This window comes from Oryctolagus cuniculus, chromosome 8, assembly GCF_051225735.1.
Source record: "Oryctolagus cuniculus isolate XC-2025 breed Fujian yellow rabbit chromosome 8, ASM5122573v1, whole genome shotgun sequence".
Lineage (NCBI taxonomy): Eukaryota > Metazoa > Chordata > Mammalia > Lagomorpha > Leporidae > Oryctolagus > Oryctolagus cuniculus.
The window spans coordinates 120,212,460-120,235,460 of record NC_142874.1 but is presented as its reverse complement, the minus strand read 5'-3'; the positions used below and the strand labels follow the sequence as shown (position 1 = coordinate 120,235,460).

The 23,001-nt window shown below is 41.7% G+C and overlaps 1 pseudogene; it reads left to right on the top strand.

Moving 5' to 3' along the window:
• Positions 1-22,253: 22,253 nt before the first annotated feature.
• LOC127483366 (U2 spliceosomal RNA) lies at positions 22,254-22,418 on the top strand (annotated as a pseudogene).
• Positions 22,419-23,001: the final 583 nt, after the last annotated feature.

The window sequence follows — 23,001 nt, the reverse complement described above, 5'->3', positions numbered from 1 at the left end:
AGACGGCATGCACCGGGAACATCTATCTGAAGGAACACCTGTGCAGCCCCCGAGAGAGCCGGCCGGCGGTGTGCCGCTCCCCCGCGGAAGTGGGAAAAGTGGCAGGGGGAACCGCCCTTCCACGGAGGTGGAAGGGACGGTATCCAACCCGGGAAGAACCAGCAGCAAACCCGGGGAGGGCCGAGCAGACAAAAGAACAGCGCAGGGTCCTGTGTCGTTCCTCCACGAAGAGGGGGAGCGACACCCATGCTGCTTTGTGTTTCTTTGCCTTTGCTCTTGTTCTTCCCTCTATTTAACATACGCTTCTTGATGACCGCCTGTCAAAATTTACATTCTTCAAGTTTCCGTTAAAGGTTCTCACATATTTGTAAGCTTTTCAGACTCTCCCTTACAAAGGTGGACATTGTCGCTTCTTGCCAAACATACATCCTGCTCCCAGCTTCAAATGTATCTTGACTTGATTCAGTTTCTGCGCTGTCCTTGTGAATCCATGTGCTCCAAGTTTTAAGGGTAATCCCATTCTTCCTAGCAGTAATTGCCACATGGATGCCCAGTAAGACAAGAGAAGTTGGGAAAAGGTTCTTCACTCGTAGGAAGAGGCACAGAAAGAAATTATTTCTCCTCCTCTAGATATTATTGTATTTGGAAGTGTCTGGGTGCTGTGCTTCCATACTGACAGTCTGAGAATGAAACAACACTCTTGGAATAGAAGCATGGGAACAGCCTTGGCCTTTGATGAAATCACTGGGTAACTGAAACTCTCAACTCTATTATATGCAATAATAAGCTTTCTAATTGTTTAAGATAACTTAAGTTGGGGTTTTAGCTGAGACACTTCAACTGATGAACTACCTTTGCCCAAGTTTCCGTAACACCAGGTACACACTTTTCCCTATCTGCTATCGCTAGCTAGACGTCCTTCTTCCCTTCAGACTCAATTCTCTTGAGAGCCAACTAGACATCACTATAGCTTAGCTTAGGCTCCTCAACCAATGCCCTAATTCAGAGTAGACATGAAAGGCTTGTGAGATAAATAATTCATCCCCCAAAAGGTTGTGAAATTTCTTTTGCTACTTTTAATAACAGCTAATATGTACTAAAAACTTAATTAAATGTTAGCCACATGCAACATCTCATGTAATCTTCCCAGAAATCCTAAGAAGTAGATATTGTTAGGGTGTTATATGCATTCTAAAGTAGGAAAATTGAAGTTGGGGAAAGATTGGTAACTTGTCCAAGCTTACACAGATAGGAAATGGTGGAACCAGGATAGCATCCAATCTCCTAATCACTAGAATTTTGTTGTGGAAAATAACATTATTTTACTAATTTATATCTTATCTATGAAAATCTAGCACAAGATTTTTATACATATGCATAGTAAGTGTGATCTGAGTTGAGCTGAGTTTAGTTGAGGTAAATTAGAAAGTACAGAGAATGGAAGTTGCTGACATTAAAATACTTGCCAAAGATCCTGCCATAGTTTAACTGCAATTTCTTTATAAGGAAATAAGTTGATATTTCAAGAGGGCAAGCCACTAGTTCTGAAGATTTCAGGACTCCTAGTGAGAGTGATTCACTAAATTCCAAAATTCTTCAAATAATTCACATCATGCTTAAATATCCTATTTATTCCTTTTCCTGCCTTATCATTGAACTCAAAAGTATTTCAACTATCATAAAATCCCAGATTTATTTCCTTTTTCAAGATGCTGGGCACCCAATAAATGTTAATTAGTGAAGATGATGAAGACTAACTTGATATGTTTCTTCCCTCTAACTGCTTCTGAAGACCCTTGGCATCATTTAGCAATTGCATTGAAAGCTTCGTAAGAGTCCATTTCCAATCTATTCATTGTTAATTAACATTGCTAGGTGTTACCATCTCCCTTCATTCAAAATTTTTACATTGTCAATTATATGCTATCAATTATATGTTCAGAGTGATGAAAGCAGGTCAACGTCTCCCTGAGAGGCCTGATACTGCAGAACAGCAATTTGTTCTAGAGTCATTCCCCTTTCCTGTCCCTCCTTTGGTTGAGATAGCACAGCAGGTTACTCAAATCAGTGTGCAATGCCAAACTTCTAACTTGACGATGTTCCTTTTATAGCTACAGAACAACAATAACAAAACATAAAACCGTTTCCATTAGTGTCTGGTTTCCCATTAACACCCATCCCTAAAGAAGGAACCCTGCAAAGTTGTTACATAAATTTTTGTATACGTGAATTTATGTAAGCATTTTTGAGTGCTCTGTCCTTTTTAGAAGTTAGATGTCTTCTGGTATTTGTTAACTTTTCCCAATTGTTCTCTTGATGAGGCCTCTCTGATGCTTTCCCATCTCCACTGGAAAGGTGGATGCAGCTGAGTGACAGCCAGTTTACTGTTCAGGCGTGCGCGCGCACACACACACACACACACACACACCGTGCACAAGCTTTAGGTCTTTAAGTTGCCAATTGTCCAGTGTGCGGAGATGATGTCTTAGGAATGTGCTTAAAGTTACCTTAACTTTTTCAGATCACCAGGGTAAAAAGTGTGGCAATTACAATCAACAGCCATTCTCCCATGCACAGCTCCCTCAGCCTGCACTTTCCAAACCTTAGAGGATAATCTCAGCAGATGCTTCGCCTATGCCTGCATTTCTTGCTCCACTTGAGATTTGAAAGCTCTGGGCCAGTTTCCTTAGGAGATGCTTCTAGTGAGCTTTGCACAAAGCAGGTTTCCAGTTTCTCCGCTAGTTGGGTGTCTTCCCTGCTGCTGCCTCTCCTTTTCCCCTGCACCATGCCTCAGTCCCTTGTAGCCGAATATTTTGCCTTCTTATGAATGCACCTAAGTATCTTCATTTTTTTTTCCAGGTCCTTGCCCCCATGAGGAGAAGAATTCAAAGTGGAAGCACAACGAGAACAGGGCTTATGTAACAGGGACAGAATAGACATACATTCCTGCATGAGTGTGGGCCTTCTCATACGGAGAAATATCCATCATGAGTGGGCCAGTGGTTGCCCTAGAAAGAGAGAAAAAAAAGAGAGCAGTGCCTTTAAGCAAAAAGAGACTTCTCCCCTGTTCCCAGCCTCTTTTATGAGGTAAAGATGGAACCTTCATCAGATATACAAATGGGTAAGAGCTTAGCATGGTCCCAGATAAGACACGTGCACCCTGGGAAGGTAGACATATCAAGCTAACAGGTAGAGATAAATATTACATTGCAGGGTTACAAGGATTCTAGTTCATTAGACCTAACTAGCTGCCTGCCTATTCACATCATATCACAGGGGCATCAGGGGACATTGCTCTGTTAATGATCACATAAACAGGATAGAAACAGGGGACAGAGATTTAGAACATGTGAAGCAGCCACTGGCATGCCCCTTTCAAATCAGGAAGGGCATACAGTCCAGCACCAGGTCAAGGTGATAGTTTGAGCTGTAAGAAGAGAAATGGAAAGTCCTTTTGGTTCATAGAAGATGGGCTTATGATTTTCTTTTCATTAAATTATTTGATTGACAAGGGCAAAGCACAAATTCAAATAAGGGAAATATACAAGATTAGCACAAGAAATCTGCATTTAATTTGAGCAGATAAACTTCCAATCTTAAGTAGGGAGAACTAATTCCTTTGATATGGGAAATAGCTCAGAACTATCTTTTTATGTTTTTTTCTATTTAAGAGGATATTAGAGCTACCCAGATGATAAAAAACATCCCTTCATGGTCCCAAACATGAAAAAGGAGTCCAAAATTTGGGCTCTAATTTGCAGATGCCCTGGATCTGGTGTTGTGGGCAATCCAGCAGCTCTCCGAGACCCAAAGTCTCCTTTGCAAAAATGGACTGCAGATGCCTTTCTTTGTCGGGCGGGAGTGCACAACCTCAGGTTACACGAGTACAAGGAGCTGTGGGCTGGTGAGTGATGCCACAGGCACTGGCCCAAGGAAGAAGCTGTTCTCTGTGTCTACGTCTCATGTGTTGCCACTCTGACAAGATAGGAAATAAAAATCTCTTGAGAACTGAGACTCACTCTGAGAAAGGTTTTGGAAGGTATAAGCCTTGGCAGCATTTACTCCCTGAATCTCCTAAGTGAAAAAGTGATTTTCACCAAAAATAGGGTGGAAATAAAATGTTTCCACATATACAGTCTTGACAACAGTATTTAACATTTAAGAAATGCTTACTAAATGTCAAGCACTATGCCAAGTACTTATTTCTTTTATCTAATTTAATCCCTCCCTGGTGAAGTACTCACTATTGTTATGGTTGAACTTATTTCACAGGTGAGGCTTATAAAATCTAAGTAACTTGCCCAAGAGAATATAAAGGGCCTTCAAAAAGTTCATGGAAAATATGTATTCTGTGAAAAAACTATGCCTGGATTTCAAAAAATTTTTTCAGCAAAATAAGTATATTTTTTCTTTTTTAAGATTTTATTTATTATTTGAGAGGTAGAGTTACAGACAGTAACTCAAGAGACAGAGAGAAAGGTCTTCCATCTGCTGCTTCTCTCCCCAGATAGCTGCAATGCCCAGAGTTGAGCCAATCTGAAGCCAGGAGCCACGTGCTTCTTCCAGGTCTCCGACGTGGGTGTAGGAGCCAAAGCGCTTGGGCCATCTTCCACTGTTTTCCCAGGCCATAGCAGAGAACTGGAACAGAAGAGAAGCAGCCCGGACTAGAACGAGCTCCCATATGGGATGCCAGTGCCACAGATGGAGGATTAACTTACTGGGCCACAATGTTGGCCCCTAAAATAAGTATATTTTAATTCCATTTTTCTACAACTTGTTTGAAGTACCCTCATATAGGCTAGTGATAGAAACTTAATCACATGTCCTTAGCTACTTCTTTTAAAGTCTAGATACAATTTATCTTTCCAAAGAATTAGGAAAAGTCCAAAATATTCCCCCAGGATTTCTGTGAGAAAAGGGGAAGGAAAGGCACTTTTATGCTTTCTGCTGAAGATTTCCTCTGCATCTGTTACCTGTGAGTTAAAGAAAAATATGGCTGCACAATAATTAATGTAGGTTAAAAAAACAAAACATTTTACCCAGGAACTACTGAAGTAGCTAACCCAAGACCTCAGCTCAATTCTGAAATAGCATGGACAGTGGTAATTTACAGCCACAGAGTAAGGTGAGGGTCAATAGACAGAAAATTATTTTTTTTACTTTTTGGGTTTTATTACCTAGAAACCTTTTATTTAAAGTATACAAACTTTGTGCATTTTATAAATGCAACTTCAGAAACATGGAGAATCTTAGCCTACCCGCTCTCCCACCTGCACTCCCACGCTTCTTCCTCCTCCCTCTCCTTTCTCATACAGATGAGATTAACCCTATACTAAACAAAGAGTTCAACAAATAGTATGAAGAAACTGTTCCTCAAAGTTATGAGATCTCAAAGTGTCAATTTTACTTAATAGATTACGTTTTAGGTACTCTTTAAGTTACCACACAACAGGAAGAACAAATGGTATTTGTCTTTTTGAGACTGGCTTATTTCACTAAGTATAATGTTTTCCAGTTACCTCCATTTTATTGCAAATGGCAGGATTTCATTTTTTTTACCACTGTGTAGTATTCCACAGTGTACATATACCATAATTCCTTTATCAAGTCTTCAATTGATGGCCATCTGGTTTGATTCCATATCCTAGCTATTGTGAATTGAGCTGTAATAAACATGGAGGTATAGATCACTCTTTCATATGCTGATTTCATTTCCTTTGGGTAAATTCCCAGGAGTGCGATGGCTGGGTCATATGGCAGGTCTGTATTCAGATTTCTGAGGAACCTCCATGCTGTCTTCCACATTGCCTTTACCAGTTTACATTCCCAAAAACAGTGGATTAGGATACCTTGCCAGCATTTGTTGTTTGCTAGTTTCTGTATAAATGCCATTCTAACCAGGTTGAATTGAAATCTCATTGTGGTTTTGATTTGCATTTCCTTGACAGCTAGTAATCCTGAGCATTTTTTCGTGGGTCTGTTCACCATTTGGATTTCCTCTTTTGAAAAATGCCTGTTCAAGTTTTTTCCCCATTTCTTAACTGGATTGGTGTTTGGTTGTTTTTGAGTTTCTTGAGCTCTTTTTATATTCTGGATATTAATCTTTTATCAGTTGCATAGTTTGCAAATAATTTCACCCATTCTGTCTGTAGCCTCTTCAGTTTCTTGAGTGTTTCTTTTGCAGTACAGAAGAATCTCAATTTGATGTAATACCATCTGTCAGTTTTGGTTTTGATTTCCTGTGCTTTGAGGGACTTTTCCAAGAAGTCTTTGCCTATACCAATATCTTGCAGGGTTTCCCAATGTTCTCTAGTAATTTGATGGTATTGGTTTGTAGACTTAGATCTTTGATCCATTTTGAGAGATTTTCTGTAAGATTTAAGGTAGGGATTTTGCTTCATACTTCTACATGTGGAGATCTGGTTTTCCCAGCACAATTTTTTGAACAGCATGTCATTGTCCAGGGATTAATTTTATCTCCTTTGTCAAAGATAAATTGGTTGTAGATGTATTGATTGATTTCTGGTGTTTCTAGCCTGTTTCATTGGTCTACCCATCTGTTTTTGTACCAGTACCAAGCTGTTTTGATTATAACTGTCCTGTAGTATGTCTTGAAATCTGATATTGTGTTATGCCGCCAGGTTTGTTTTTGTTGTATAAGATTGCTTTGGCTATTAGGGGTCTTCTGTGTTTCCGTATGAATTTCAGAATCATTTTTTCTAGATCTTACTTAGAAGAAGCTTCAGGGTAGAGAGGTATTCTGGTTACACTGACTTGATAGGACTGAGAGGAGGATGAGAAATTTCATCAACTCTCAAGGGTAAACCAACTTAGCAGGATATGTTAGCTTTTTACTGCTGTAATGAAATACTTGACATAGGCTAACTTTAAGGGATAGAGGTTTATTTTGACTCACAGTCATAGACGTTCATAGTCCAAGACTAGGTAATCCCTCAGATTTGACCTCTGATGGAGTCCTTCTCACATGAGAAGAGACAAGGAACACAGATGTTTGTCTGTGTCAGCCTTTAGAACCACCAGGGCTCAATCATGGGAGTTCTACCCTAAAGCCCTACCACCAAACATCATAATTCTTGAATTAAATTTCTACCATCTTTGTAGCGTGAACATAAGGCTCTGGGGGTTAACCTCCCAAATGAGTTTACAGATCGGGTGATATTCAAACCATAGCACAGGATTCTTATGAAAGTGAGCTCTTGAAGATAAGTCCCAAGGACAGGCCCTAGTTGGGAAAGAGCTCAGAGTAAGCATTAAGGAGTGAGTGGTCTGGGACAGAGTGTTTACCAGGACTATGATTTCCTCTTTGGGATTCTATCCACCCAGGAGACTCAGCCTGCCTAGAGTTTCTACCCAAAGATTTGTTGACAATTTCCAGAAATAGAATTTATATCCTGGTAAATTTAATCTTCAATTATCCTGTTCCCAAAAAAACTTGGCAGAATCTACAGCTTGGGTTCCAATCTAATGCTATGTCCTGGTCCCTCCCATCTGTCTTTTTCTGCTGTATGTCTTGTCTCCACCTTCCTTCTCCTCTCACCTTCAAATACTCATTCAGTTCTGCTATCTCTTCCGCTTCTTTAGCCCATGCCACCCTGTGCTCTCAGTATCTCACCTTGCCTCAAGTAATTTAGAAAGATATTTTCCTAATTAAAAATAGCTCCCTCTCTATGAGAAATTTCAGTGCAAGCTCTTTGGATGAGGACATTTTCACTTCTATATATATATATATATATATATATATATATGTATATATATGTATTTAATAAATGTTATTCCTGGGAGGTAAAAAGGTGATGGTAATACATAAAATCACAGTGATTTTTGATGCCTTGAACTCTTATCCTGCTAAACCATTGAAGAATAATTAATAGAGGAAATCATAAACCCAGAGCTTTGTAATTGTGATTATCTCATTTGCATAGCTCATCTTAATCTGTTATAAATTCATTATGTCAGGGGAGTATTCTCACCCCAAAATGTTAAAATATTCTGTTTTTAAGAGAGAAAAATAACCTAGTGACCTGACAATGTGCTATGTTTTAAAAACCACCTTTTTACTCAAATATACTAGCAGGCTCTCGGGCACAGGAGACACTCATCTAGATGCTAGTGTTTTCCAGATGTTGAGAGTACCAGGTTTATCAGCAGCATTGCAAGTTATTTACTTCACATTTTCTACCAAATCCATTACTTGCTCCCACTACACTTCAGCTTGGTGTAAGTTCCCCAAACTATAATCTAATAAAAACAATATTTGTAAATTAGCTCTTTCTCCTTTTCCTTGACCACCACACTTACTACCTTTCATCATTCATTGCCTACCACAACTGCTATTTTTTTATCCTTTCTTTCACTCATACTCACAGAGGCTCACTAGGGGCAAAGTTCTAGGGATATAAACAGGAAGCATGGATCTAGCGCTAAAGTCTAGGGTGGGAGCCATACATTATGAATATTTTTAGTATGAAACAATGTATGCTCATTTGTTGAACCTGTGTCTGAGATCACCAACTATTCGAAGCATCAACATTATATGATTTCATTTAACTTTCACAACAACACCACTTCAAGTATGGCACAATTAGTGCCTGTTATGACTTGAATGTGTCCCCCAGAAGTTCATGTGTTGGTAACATAATCCCAAAGTCCATATGTTAATGGTGTTTGGAGGTGGACCTTTTCAGAAATAATTAGAAGTTGGTGAAATCATCGGGGTGAAGGCCCCATGATGGCAGCAGTGGCTGTATGTAAAGAAAAAAAGACCTGAGCAGGAACATTTGCTCTGTCTCACGTATGGTGCCCTCCACTGTGTTATGTTGCAGTAAAGAGGCCAGCACCATACTCTGGGATTTCCTAACCTCCAGAACCAGGAGCTAAATACACATATACTCCTGTTTTAATTTTATTTAAGTTATACAAGACAGGTTTCACATGTTTCACTTATACAGATTTAGGAACATAGTGACCCTTCCTCCCCTACCCTCCCTCCCATCCACACTCCAAATCTTCCTCTTAGGTTCCCACTCATAATTTTTACAATGATCTATTTTCAGTATACTTAATGAACTTATAGTTAACCCTACACTAAGTAAAATATTTCAACAAATAGTATGAAGAGAAATAAAAAACCAAAACAAAACAGAACAAAACACTGTTCCTCAACAGAAAAGACAAGGGCTATAAACAACCATCAATTCTCAAAATGTCTATTTCATTCCAATATATTATATTTCAGGTACTCTGTTAGTTACCTTGGATCAGGGGAAACATATGATATCTGTCTTTTTGGTATTGGATTATTTCACTAAGTATAAGGGTTTCCAGTTGCGACCATGTTGTTGCAAAACACAGGATTTCATTTTTTTACAGCTGAGTAGTACTCCATAGTGTATATATACCATAATTTCTTTATCCAGCCAATGGTTGATGGACATCTGGGTTGATTCCTTATCATAACTATTATGAATTTTGCTGCATTGAACAAGGGGATATAGATAACTCTTTCAGATGCTGATTTCTTTTGGTTTGATAAATTCCCAGGAGTAGGATGGCTAGATCATATGGTAGGTCTATAATCAGATTTCTGAGGTATCTCCATTTTGTCTTCCACAGTGCCTGCATCAGTTTACATTCCCACCAACAGTGGACCAGGGTACTTTCCCCTCACATACTTGCCAGCATTTTCTTTATGTTTTACTGCGGATAGTTTGATTACAATGCGTCATGGTGAAGATCTTTTCTGGTTGTGTCTATTAGGAGTTATATGTGTTTCTTCTACTTGGATATCCTTTTCTTTCTCCAAATTGGGAAGTTTTCTGTAATTATTTCATTGCCTTCTAATCCATCCTCTCTTTCCACACCTTCAGGAACTGCTAAGACTCATATATTGGGTCATTTGATAGTATCCTATACATCTCCAATGCTGTTGTTTTTTGTTTTTTGTTTTTTGGTTTTTGGTTTTTTTGACAGGCAGAGTGGACAGTGAGAGAGAGACACAGAGAGAAAGGTCTTCCTTTTGCTGTTGGTTCACCCTCCAATGGTTGCTGTGGCCGGCGCACTGCGCTGATCCGATGGCAGGAGCCAGGTACTTATCCTGGTCTCCCATGGGGTGCAGGGCCCAGGTACTTGGGCCATCCTCCACTGCACTCCCTGGCCACAGCAGAGAGCTGGCCTGGAAGAGGAGCAACTGGGACAGAATCCGGCGCCCCAACCGAGACTAGAACCCCGTGTGCCAGCGCTGCAAGGCGGAGGATTAGCCTAGTGAGCCGCAGCGCAGGCCTTCCAATGCTGTTTTTAAGTCGTCTATTTTCTTCTTGGTGTTTTTATTTTTTTTTGTTTTTTGTCTGACTTTAAGATTCCCCAAGACGTGCCTTCTAGTTCAGGTATTCTTTTTCTGCCTTTCCAAGTCTGCTGTTTAGGCTTTCCACTGCATATTTTTATTTGACCCACTGAATTCTTCATTTCTAATGTTTCATTTTGATTTCTCTTTTTTTTTTTTTTATTTATTTTTTTTTTTTATTTTTGATAGGCAGAGTGGACAGTGAGAGAGAGAGACACAGAGAGAAAGGTCTTCCCTTGCCGTTGGTTCACCCTCCAATGGCCGCCGCTGCAGCCGGCGCACCGCGCTGATCCGATGGCAGGAGCCAGGATCCAGGTGCTTTTTCCTGGTCTCCCATGGGGTGCAGGGCCCAAGCACCTGGGCCATCCTCCACTGCACTCCCTGGCCATAGCAGAGGGCTGGCCTGGAAGAGGGGCAACCGGGACAGAATCCGGCGCCCCGACCGGGACTAGAACCCGGTGTGCCGGCGCCGCAAGGTGGAGGATTAGCCTATTGAGCCACGGCGCCGGCTCTTGATTTCTCTTTAAAGTCTCAATTTCATGGGGAAAAATTTCATTCATGTCATGTATGGTTGTCTTTAGTTTGTGGATTTGATTCTGACTGCTTTTGCGTAACTCTATGATTAATTTTTTAAATTCCTCAATCACTTCATCTTCGCATTCTAATATTGAAATGTTGTTGTATTTCTTTGGGAGTCTCATGGTGTCTTCCTTATTTTTGTTTCTTGAATTTCCGCATTTGTTTTCAGGCATTCATGGGGATTTTTGGTGTTTTTTCTTCTGATGGCTTTTATCTTAGAGCTGTGCTTCTGTGGCTTAGTGGAATGTCTGATCTCTCTGTAAATACCAAGAGGTATGTGGTGGGTGTGGCCAGGGAGTCCTAGTCAGTGCTCCAGGGAGGGGTGAGTATCCAGGGTAACACCTAAGTTGGGCATGGTAGATCTCAATATCCAGATATACTCTGCACCTTCTCATGTAACCACCAACTCCCCACAGTCTCAGCACACAAGGCCCCCACAGTCACCTAGTCCAGAGCTTTCTTTCCACCCTGCCAACCTGTCCAGTCAACAGAGAAGCAAATGTTCCCCAAGGCAGCTCCACTTAGTCTTTTTTTTTAATAAAAGATCTATTTATTTATTTGAAAGAGCTATAAAGAGGCAGAGAGAGAGAGAGAGGTCTTCCATCCACTGGTTCACTCCCCAAGTGGCCGCAACGACCAGAGCTGAGCCAATCCAAAGCCAGGATCCAGGATTATCTCCTGGGTCTCCCACTCAGGTACAGGGGCCCAAGCACTTGGGCCATCTTCCACTGCTTTCCCAGGCCATAGCAGAGAGCTGGGTTGGCATTGGAGCTGCCAGGACTCAAACCATTGCCCATATGGCATGCTGGCACTGCAGGCAGTGGCTTTACCCACTACACCACAGCACCAGCCCCTCCACTTAGTCTTGACCCTGGGAGGCTGTGGGTACCCTACCGTCCCATGTGGCTCCCAGCCACCTCCCAGCCAGGCTCAATGTCAATGGGTACTGAGGACTATTCCCTCCACTAGAATCTCTGGATCGCATGCACACACAAGTGCCACTAGCAGAATGTTACTGCCTGCCCACCACTGCCACCAGCACAGCTAATTAGTCAGCTGCTGTACATGTGCACAAAGGTTTCTGTAGCTGCTGCCCTAACCCAAAAGAGCACCTGCCCTCTCTCAGCCAGGCAGCAGGTGCTGTTGTGGGGAAACTGGGGTGAGACAAATGGGCCCCCTCCACTTCCACTGTGTCTGCAGACAACTGCCAGCAACTGCCAGCCCCCAGGGCTCCAGTCAGGACCCACGCCATGCTCTCCCTCAGGATGTATCACCACAGGTTGCTGCAGTCTGATCTCACCTCCATCTCCAAACTGCTACCTGCTCCAGCTCCTGCTGCTGCAGCTCTGCTCATGCTTGTATTGCACATCTGCACCCTCCACACAGGCCCATGGCATTCCTCCTCCTCCCATAGGACTTCCAATGCTGTTTTCTCTCCAATTCTTCCCTGAGAGTGCACTTCCTACACTTTTCACTATTTATCCATAGCCCAGCTCAGCACTCCCTAATCTTCCATCTTGGAATCCCCATCCACATATATTCTTTGTCATCTACTCAATGTGTAGTATTTGGTTATACAAACAAAACAGACTGAAACATCCCAGTTTCACACAGCGACTGGAGGTCAGAGGTAAGTAACTTGTCCACAGTCCCTGATAAATGGCTGATACGGGGCAGAGTCTGGATCTGATCCCAGGCCTATTCAATACAAATCCTGGTGGAGAGAATTGTATAGGCAAAGGCACAGGGAAGCAGGTGAGTGGCATGCCCTGCCCAGATTTTACCTTACTAATCTACTGCAGGAGAACAGGCAGTTCATTTGGACTGGCTCTCTACCCCCTCCCACAGTTCCCAGAGCAGATGGGAAGTGCCTCAAGGGCAGGAACAAAGCCCTACTTACTTGGCAGTCACCCCCACCCCACCCCAGAACCCAGCATACTGTCCTACAGAGATGGCACTTGATTACTATTGCAAGAAATGGGTTGGAGAGAAGGAAGGGATGGAGGGAGGGAGGAGGAAAATACAACTTCCATTATTAAATTTTTATCACAGGGCATCATAGAGCATTATTGTCTACAATGTTCTTAGGTTGTTCTTAGAGTGTTGAATCAACTCTCTCATGAGTCTCCTTTTGAGAGATGATTGCTGATGCATAATACTAGCAACACGATTATACCTTCTGTTATGATTCAGCAGCCACGAGTCTTGATGTGCTTTGGTCTTAATAGAAAATAGCTTTGTGTGTACAGTCTGAGAGGATGGTGCATCTGGGTCCACAGGGTCAGCCTTTGTTAACTATTAATTTTAGTAGTAGTAGCAACCTCACTTTGCATTATCAAGCTTACCTTCAAGGCAATTGTGCCTCTTTTACCTCATAGTAACCTCATGAGGTCTTTTACAGTTTATGGAGCCCACACCTAGATAAATGAGCTCAAGGAGGTCAAGTTCCAGGCCCAAACCCAAGTCTCCTGATTCCTGATTCAATGTCTTTTCCATTCATTCAACTTCCTTCTCCAGGAAGAAAAAAAACAAAAAATCTTGAGGAAATACATTTCTCTTTTTCATTCTTTCTCTCTCCCCATTTCTCTGCCGCTGTCTCTCTCTCTCTCTCTCTCTCTCTCTCTCTTTCTCTCTCTCTCTCTCTCACACACACACCACACACACACAAGCACACAAACACTTTTGTCTCACTTTGCAGGAACTCAGCTCCTTCTGAGTTACAACTTATTTTAACTCCATTCATATGGCCTTAGGTAGTCTCCTTACCAGTGTGAGGTTCAGGATATCTCACAAGGATCTTTCTGGAAGTCCACTTGCCTGCAGGATCCAATCATTGATTTGTATGATCTAGTGGCATCTACGCTTCATTTCTGACATGAATTAACTTTTACTCTACCTTACTGGTACCTTTCACTGACTCATTCTCCTTATATATCATATATTTTACTTGATTTGGGTTTAAGCCCTACCTCCGCAACCCCAAACATGAAAACTACACTGAGAAATTCCTGGCCCAGAAACTCCTTATCCCTACCCCAATCACAGGATCATTAAAATGAATAGGATATTTTATTACACATGTAAATCTTATCTATGTTAAAATATTTGAGACTTTTCAACAGGTGTAACAATGGGATATTAATATCTTGAAAACCATGTTGGAATCTTTTCTATCCCACAGCTATACGGCAGCTGTAGGGGATAAAGCATGCCCATACTTTCTGCAAACTTTCGATTAACCACACACTGGGATAGTTGGGAGGGAAAGGAGCTGGGAAATAGAAACAAAAAAGGGGCAGCTCATATGTCATTGAACAGTAGCTGATGACAAGTTCACAGTGTTAAAAACCACAAAGGAGCTAATTAGTAGATGCCTCTGTTGCTGTGTATTCATTCTGAGAGGAGGAGCATGGTGGAAGCAACAGGCAGAGTCACCACACAGACTCCAGGAGTCAGGTGAAAGCGGGCCAGAGGCAAGCAGCCCACAAAGACTCATTTATTTCAGTTGGTACAGCAGCTTATATAGCCAAGGCAGCCAATCTGGTCAAGGGGTAGTTTATGCCCTAACCAATCACAGCCTGTTGCCAGGCAGGCTCTGTTGCCAGGTGGTTTCCAAATCCATTCCTGAGTAACTGATGCTTGCTTGCCAGCAGCCCTCTTGGCATGGCCTTCTTATTTCACCACAACCTTGCAACATAAATTTTCAGTAATACAAGAGTTGATGCCTTAGTGGTGGCTAATTCTGAGGAGAAAACTACTACAGGCTTCACTGCAACACAATCAGAAATATTTATATGGAAATATTCATATGGAGTTTAAGATGGTATCTCGAGAGCTTATAATTTATTTGGATTCAACCATGAGTTATAAAATATCTACTATGTGCCATGGATGGTTTTAGACACTGGGTACCAGAAAGACAATATTCTTGTTCTTAGGAACTCTCATTCCAACAAGGGAGACAGAAACGTAACAATTATAATCAGTGAGACATTCCAAATATGTAGCTAGCCTTATACAATAGACACCAGTCATAAGGGATATTGGCCAACACAAATGAGCATGCTGGCTACACAACTGTCCTGCCTATAATTAGATGGTAAGATGGTGGCACGAGTTTCTAGATGATGCAGTGGAAGCTCAGGAAACAGCTCAACACTGAACTCAAGTTGCTAAGTAGTCCAAGTCCTGGCCTTTGAGGAAGAAGATTTTAGACTGGTAAAGTGAATAACCGTAAATACAATGACCAGACTACCACACTGAGTACATACCGGCTGCTATGTTAAAATCACTCCCAGAGCTACTCTATTTTATCCTCACAATATCCTTTATAACACATGAAGAAACGAATTCAGAGAGGACAAGCTGATTACCCAAGGACACACGACTTTTGAAAACAGTTTGAACAGGATTTGAATTCTAGCAATCCAGCTCCATTACCTGCACTTTCAGCTGCAATGTGACATACTGATCATACTGGGAAAGGAAGCTACCAGATTCAAGAAAACAAAGAGACAGAGAGGGCAGTTTGGCAAAATGAAATGCGTTTACTATCATTTCCACATAAGGGTGAACTGGAAATATTTTAGAGCGATGGATGAAGTCATTGTTCAAAAAGACAAGCCTATGGGGTGGGTGTTGTGACTCAGCAGGTTAAGCTGCTCCTTGGGAGGCCCACATTCCATATGGGACTGTCTGGAATCAAGTCCACTTCCCCTTCTGATTCAGCTTCCTGCCAATGTGCACCCTGGGAGGCAGCAGAACAGATGATTACTCAAGTACTTAGCTCCCTGATACTCCTATGGGAGACCCAGATGGAGTTCTGGGCTCCTGGCTTTGGCCTGGTCTGACCCTAACTGTCAGAGAATGAAGCTACAGACAGAAAATTCTCTCTCTCTCTCTCTCTCTCCCTCTCTCCTCCCTGTCCCCATATGCATGTATATATGTCTGTCTGCCTCTCTCTCTCTCTCTCTCTCTCTGTCTTTCAGAAATAAGTATATACATAAACAAGCTTTTTTAAAAATAGTAAGCCCAGGTTAATATAAGGAAAAGTAAATACCACCTAAGATCAAATTGTCAGTCACTTTCCTTAAGAACCCTTCTAAAAAGAAGGACAAGCAAAAATACCCATCAGGAAAATATTGTTCAAGGTGCCTCAAGAAGTAAGTAGTGAGCACAAAACAGTCTCTTTACAACTTTAAGAATCTTGCTGGTGCCATGGCTCAATAGGCTAATCCTCCGCCTTGCGGCGCTGGCACACAGGGTTCTAGTCCCAGTTGGGGCGCTGGATTCTTTCCCGGTTGCCCCTCTTCCAGGCCAGCTCTCTGCTATGGCCAGGGAGTGCAGTGGAGGATGGCCCAAGTGCTTGGGCCCTGCACCCCATGGGAGACCAGGAGAAGCACCTGGCTCCTGGCTTTGGATCAGCGTGGTGCGCCGTCGGCAGCGGCCATTAGGGAGTGAACCAATGGCAAAAAGGAAGACCTTTCTCTCTGTCTCTCTCTCTCACTGTCCACTCTGCCTGTCAAAAAAAAAAAAAAAAGAATCTTATCAAATATATTCATATAAAGCTATCTTCTAGAAACTGCTTCAAAATCACAGGGATGTTCCCTTTATCTGTATTTTATCTTCACAATCAGTTTCATGGAAACAGTCTTTTTTAATCTAAACAGTTGATCTTCTTCTGCCCCATTTTGACCTAAAACCTCATAATTTTCTCCTTTAGGTCTTTACAGCCAAGGTTGAAGCAATGGCTATGATGTCAGCCCAGGAGGTTTATGGCTTCACTTGGGTGCAAAATAGCAGAATAGAAAAAATGATGCCCCATGAGAGTTTCTAAAAAATACTTCTCTTGTTCAAGTCTTCTAGTGATAAGAGGAGGAGAGAGATATCATCAACAGAACTGTTTTTTCTCAATGCCTTTCCAAGAGTCCTGTGTTCTCAAGTCACAGGAAATTCTTATCTGAAGATTTCATGATAATATAAAGAAAAGAACAGAGTCTTATCCACCTTTCTCATCAAAATACAAAGACTCCTGTTTGATAAATAACAAAGAGTAAGCTCCAAATAGGTGAGGGTATCATTGGAGGAAAACCTACTGCTTTAAAGACTATATATGTATTTTCCCATTATCCATGGCTTTGAGTCTCAGCCTCACAAGTTCACAGATTCTTTATATATTCATTAATTCAGCAAAGATGAGAGCTCACCATGTTTCAGACACGGTGCAAGGTTTTAAGAAGGTAAAAATGGACTAGTGAGTTAAACATCCCACTACGGAGTTTATACTCTAATGAGATAGAGACAGCAACAATGAGTTGATGATGAATAAATGGACAGTCATGTAGCGATAAGTACTGAAAAAATAAAGTAAAACCTGTTGAGAAGGCAAAACCAGCTCCTTGCCTTAGGTTCCCAAGAATCATTAGCACTTAACACCATGTACCACAATTAGAGTAAAAGCATTCTGAGATAAACCGTAAAATTGTGAACACACCCTAACTCTCATCCCCAGGGTAAAAGGTTGTGAGCTCTTTCCTGAGGGGGGAAAAAACAAAAACCTGTATCTCTGATTTTTGCAAAACTGACATATTCAGAAAGATAATGATCCTTGCAGATAGGATAATAATGGGAGAAAATTTGTTTTTCACCTATGGAAAGTAATGAACATTCTAATTGTAACTTTGTGGGTTTTTCCCTCTAAATACAACTATAATCTTTATTCAAGGAGCTCGGACTCTCACAAGGCTAGGTATTCTTGCCACGACTGCAAGTAAAAATATTTTCCTTTTGCCGGCGCCGCGGCTCACTAGGCTAATCCTCCGCCTAGCGGCGCCGGCACACCGGGTTCTAGTCCCGGTCGGGGCGCCGGATTCTATCCCGGTTGCCCCTCTTCCAGGCCAGCCCTCTGCTGTGGCCAGGGAGTGCAGTGGAGGATGGCCCAGGTGCTTGGGCCCTGCACCCGCATGGGAGACCAGGATAAGCACCTGGCTCCTGGCTCCTGCCATCGGATCAGCGCGGTGCGCCGGCCGCAGCGCGCCATCCGCGGTGGCCATTGGAGGGTGAACCAACGGCAAAGGAAGACCTTTCTCTCTGTCTCTCTCTCTCACTGTCCACTCTTCCTGTCAAAAAACAAAAAACAGACAAAAAAAAAAATTTTCCTTTTAACTCAGATTAGTGTTCAAGTTTTCCTTGGACAAGAGTGAAATGGTAGATGGTGACTGGCAGTAAGGAATCCGTTAAGAGTCAAGAAAGATGGCAACACAGGCACTGGAAAGGAGTAGGGATGAGTGAGCTTTCTGGCAGAGGAAGAACAAATCAAAAGCCTTGAGGTAGTGTTAGGTAGGAAGTCAGATATGAGCTTATGTGTGTGTGACAAAGGCCTAAAGAAAAGACATCTATGTCCAGCATATGCATCTGCATCTCCCGATAATTATCATCCCGATAATGCTTCAGGGGCAGCCCAGCGTTCACATCCTGCCCTGCCCCCTTCTACCTGATAACCTACCAGGTGGGGGTCCCCGCCCCTTCTGCCTGACAATCTTCCACAATCTCCCAGATGCAGCCCAGTATCTGCATTTCAAATACCCTTCTCTGGATCCTAATTCTCCAGGGGGTCTTGCTCACCCTTCCTCTAAACTCAGGACAGCGCCAGGTAGGCTTCCTCCTGTCTGATTCCTTCAGGGGAAAACTCAGATAGGAGCTTCTTAATATTTACATCCATAAAATCCTTTGTTTCAGGAGGAAATGTGTGAAGACAGAGACCCATCTCCTTAACCCCTGCCACCCCCGCCCCGGCCTAAATGTAGACTGGGCACTCTCTCTCAGGTCCTGTCTGGAGAGGTGCCCATCCGTTCTTACAGATGTCCTTTCCCTAATAAACTTTGTTACTTTACTTTCCACTACTCTGTCTCACGCCTGGATTCTTTCTTGCATGAAGACAAGAACCCTGCTATCCTCCGGTAACAGTGGGACTGAGCCAGGTTCATTTGGAACTTGAGCGAAGATGTGTGTGGCTTGAGTGTAAGGAAGAACCAGAAGAATATAAGACAATGAGCCTAGACGGGGATTAAGTCAAACCATTACAGAAAAAGAGAGCCAGATTTCTCACTCCAAGATAACCAAAGAAAGAAAGCTGTAATAAACCCTATAGGGATGGTTAAGAATTGGAGGCACTGAAGTGAGCTCACATGTCTAGTACACATGAACATATGCAAAAACAAATGCAGGGATAGAGGGTGTGTGGACAAGCTCTACTATTGCCCACTGAGAAGGTGGAGGAAGCAACACTGCAACAGCCACGAACACCCCCACTGCTCTGCTTTGGCTTCCAATCATTGTCATTCTCTGAAAGGAACCATGAATCCCTGGAAAAGTGACAGAGTCTAGAGCTGCAACCAGGAAGAATTCTGAACCAGCCTGACTTCCCAAAGAGCAAGGAGGTATTGAAGAGAACACAGAAACCAACTTGAAGAGAATTCTATTGGCCAAGTTGGGGACAATTACGATCACAATCGGGAAATAGTAATGATGGCAAAATAATGATCTCCTGAATATAACAGAAATCCATGAACTCACACTGAAATAAATAATAAATCAATCAATAAATTGAGAGTCTGATTAAAACAGAACTATTATGTAATGTCAAAGTACTTCCCTACAAAATGCTGATTACAAGGGAAAAGATAATAACCTCAAGATAGAGAAGTGGCAGAGATCACCTTATTCAAATGATCCAAATGACCATATCAACACTGGGACAAAGCAAAAGCAACACAAACAGCACAAGAATATTTCTGCAGTATTCCTGTTAAAGATGTGTGGCCTGAATCTAATTGTGTGAAAACATCAGGGGGCCAGCATTGTGGCACACTGTGTTAAGTTGCCACTCATGACACCAGCACTCCATATCAGAGCACCAGTTCAAAGATTGGCTCCTCCACTTCCAATCCAGCTTCCTCCTAATGCACCTGGGAAGGCAGCAAACGATGTCCCATGTACTTAGGCCCCTGCCACCCACATGGGAGACCAGGATGGAATTTCTGGCTCCTAGTTTCAGCCTGGCCCAGACCTGGCTATTGTAGCTATTTGGGAAATGAACCAGCAGTTGGAAGTTCTGTCTGTCTCTCTCTCTCTCTCTCTCTCTTTCTCCTCTCCCCTCTGTGTATGTGTGTGTGTATGTGTGTGTGTCCATTTCTGCTGCTCTGCCTATCAAATAAATAAATCTTTAAAAAAACAAACATCAATGTAAATTAAGAGAAATTTCCTTAAAAAAAAAAAACCTATAATCTTGCAAAGAACTATTCTAGACCAATAGACTGATACAAAGCAAAGAAACTTGACAAATAAATGTAACACATGACTCTAGATTGGATCTTCTTTCTTACAATGACTTATTAGGAAAATTGGCAAAACTTGCAAAGGGTGAATTACATGACAGCAATGTATCAGAGCTACATTCCTGGTTTTAACCATTGTATTGTGATTATGTAAACAAATTCCTCTGCTTGTAGGAAATGTACTCTGAACTATTCAAGATGATTGATATTATACTGAAATTTACCCTAAAATGGTTCAAGAAAAAAAGTTCTTTCTGCTACTCTCAAAACTTTTCCGTAAATTTTATGTTTAAAAAATCTGTATCCAAAAGAAATCATCTTGTAGAATGGATTGTGTGGGGCTGAACAACTCAGGGCACCAAACCTGATGCTCTTGTGGTAAATTAGTTAAAATGACAATGATCTTAACCAGGATAGTAGCAATAGAAATGGAAAGAAGTGGAGAAATGGTGAATAGGCTTAGGAGAGGCAGTTGCTGGTATCCTGGGATTAAAAGGAAGAGATAATTCAAGAGTGATTTCTAGGTTTGGAGCCTAAGTACCTGGGTAGTTAATAATGTCATTTTCTGAAGAACAACTTTGGGATTGAAATCAAGAGATCTGTTCCAGATTTGCTAAATTGCAGATGTCTATGAGCTATCTGAATGAAGGTGTTCAGTAGGCAGTGCAATATGAGTCTGATACTTAGTAGAGAGAACTCAAATTCCAGATTCACCCACACATATGTGATTTAATTCTAGAACCGATTAGGATCACTGTTTCAAATAGCATTCCTGTTTGAAAACAACCAGATTTCCCCTAACTTAAAGATCAGAGAGTGAGAAGTTGGCAAAGGAGTCTGAGGAGGAATACCAGTGAAATCATAGGAAATCAGGGTAGAGAGGGATCAAAAATGACTTGAGAAGAAAGCGTTTCAAGCAGGAAGCTAGCAACTCTGTTGAACACACCTGTGTGGTGAAAGAACATTGACACAGACATGTGACCACTGAATTTGCACTGTAATGGTAATCAGTAACTTTGGCAAGTGAGCTACACTTGACCTGGTCAATGGCCCAGGGTCAATCAGATGTGGAAAGGCTGCGTCACAATAACAACATTAATAATGAACTGATGCAAAACTAAGAAAATGATTAGAATGAAAAGTAGGAACAAGTTTTTGTTACATTGCCTAAAATGTTGATGGTGTACCTACAGTGCCTCCATATGAGTTCCAGCTTCACTCTACACTACAGCTTCCGGCTAATGCACATCCTGGGAGGCAGCGGTGATGGCTCAGGTGCTCAGGTCCCTGCCACCCACATAGGAAACCTAGATTGAGTGCCTGGCTCCTGGCTTCATCCTAGCCTACTCCTGGCTATTGTGAGCATTTAGGGAGTGAACCTGAGGATAGCAGTTTCTCTCTCTCTCTCTTTCACTCTCTCTCTTCCTCTCTCTCTCTCTCTCTCTGTGTGTGTGTGTGTGTGTGTCTTCCTCTCTCTCTCTCCCCCCTCCCAAAATAAGTAAACAAACAAAAATTTTAAACAAACATACTGACAAACATAACTGCCATGTACGATGCATAGTATGTCTCTAGATGATTCCGTCAGCATGACCAAGGCCTCTGTTTCCTCTAGGATTTGCCCTTAACAGAATGCAACTCATGAGAAGCTGCTAGGAAGAGTGGAATGAAACCTGTTCACTGTTAAATAAGATGAGGTTTTAATATTCTACATGATTCAACCTCAAATTATCAAATCCAAGGGGACTTTGAAAAGTTTGTGGAAGAACAGAATTTAAAGATAAATTTAAGTGCAAAAATTTTTGAAATCCCATTATGATTTAATAATACAAATTTTTTGTGAACTTTTGCAAGATTCCTCATATATCAACCAGGTAGACCAAAACCCCTCCTTGGCCAAAGAAGGAATCCTCTCCCAATACAGAATTCAAATGAGCACAACCAATCTTTGCCTATTTGAACCTTTTTAGTTCCTGTTCTTCATCGCTTCTCAGCCTTTTGGCTAAGATCAAGTGTAGTTCCTGTTCTTCCGTAGCTAACTGATACCTTTCACTATCAAATGGTTTAATAACTATATACATATGCATAAATAAATATGCACATAATAATTGTAAATATGTAGAACCTTCATTCAAATTATAGCCAATTTTTAAATTGGCATATATAACGTTTGATATCTCTTCCTTGACAGTCTTATTTCCCTCATTTCCAAGTTCTTGGGTATCATTTTAAATCGCTTGTGTGGCTACATCCATTGTTTCTGAACATCAGAAAGGTAACCCTTAATATCTCGAGTGGTCACATTTATCCGCCACCTGCTAGAATGGTTCTTTTTAATTTAACTTTCTTCAGCCTATGAAGTTCAGCAGATTCCCCCAAAAAATAACAATTCTTACAAGATTGTTTAAAATATATAATGAGCATAACTGCTGGACTTGAGAACTGATACAGAAAACTAGAGATAGATGGGCAGAGAGGGTTCCACCAACATGCGTACAGCACAAGTCAAGTTCATTAAAGCATGCCCCTGCTGTCATTACCTCACAATCTGTTCACAGGCCAGCCAACAGCAACATTAAAAAATTTTGTTTCCTCTGTTTCAAAACACTTTGAGGAGGGATGAGATAAGATGAAACCAGGCAAGGAAGGAGCATTAGAGCTCCCTTCACAGCCCTCTCCTCAATTGGAAATCACTGTTGCCAGCCCTGTGAGTCTTCTGAAGGAATCGGA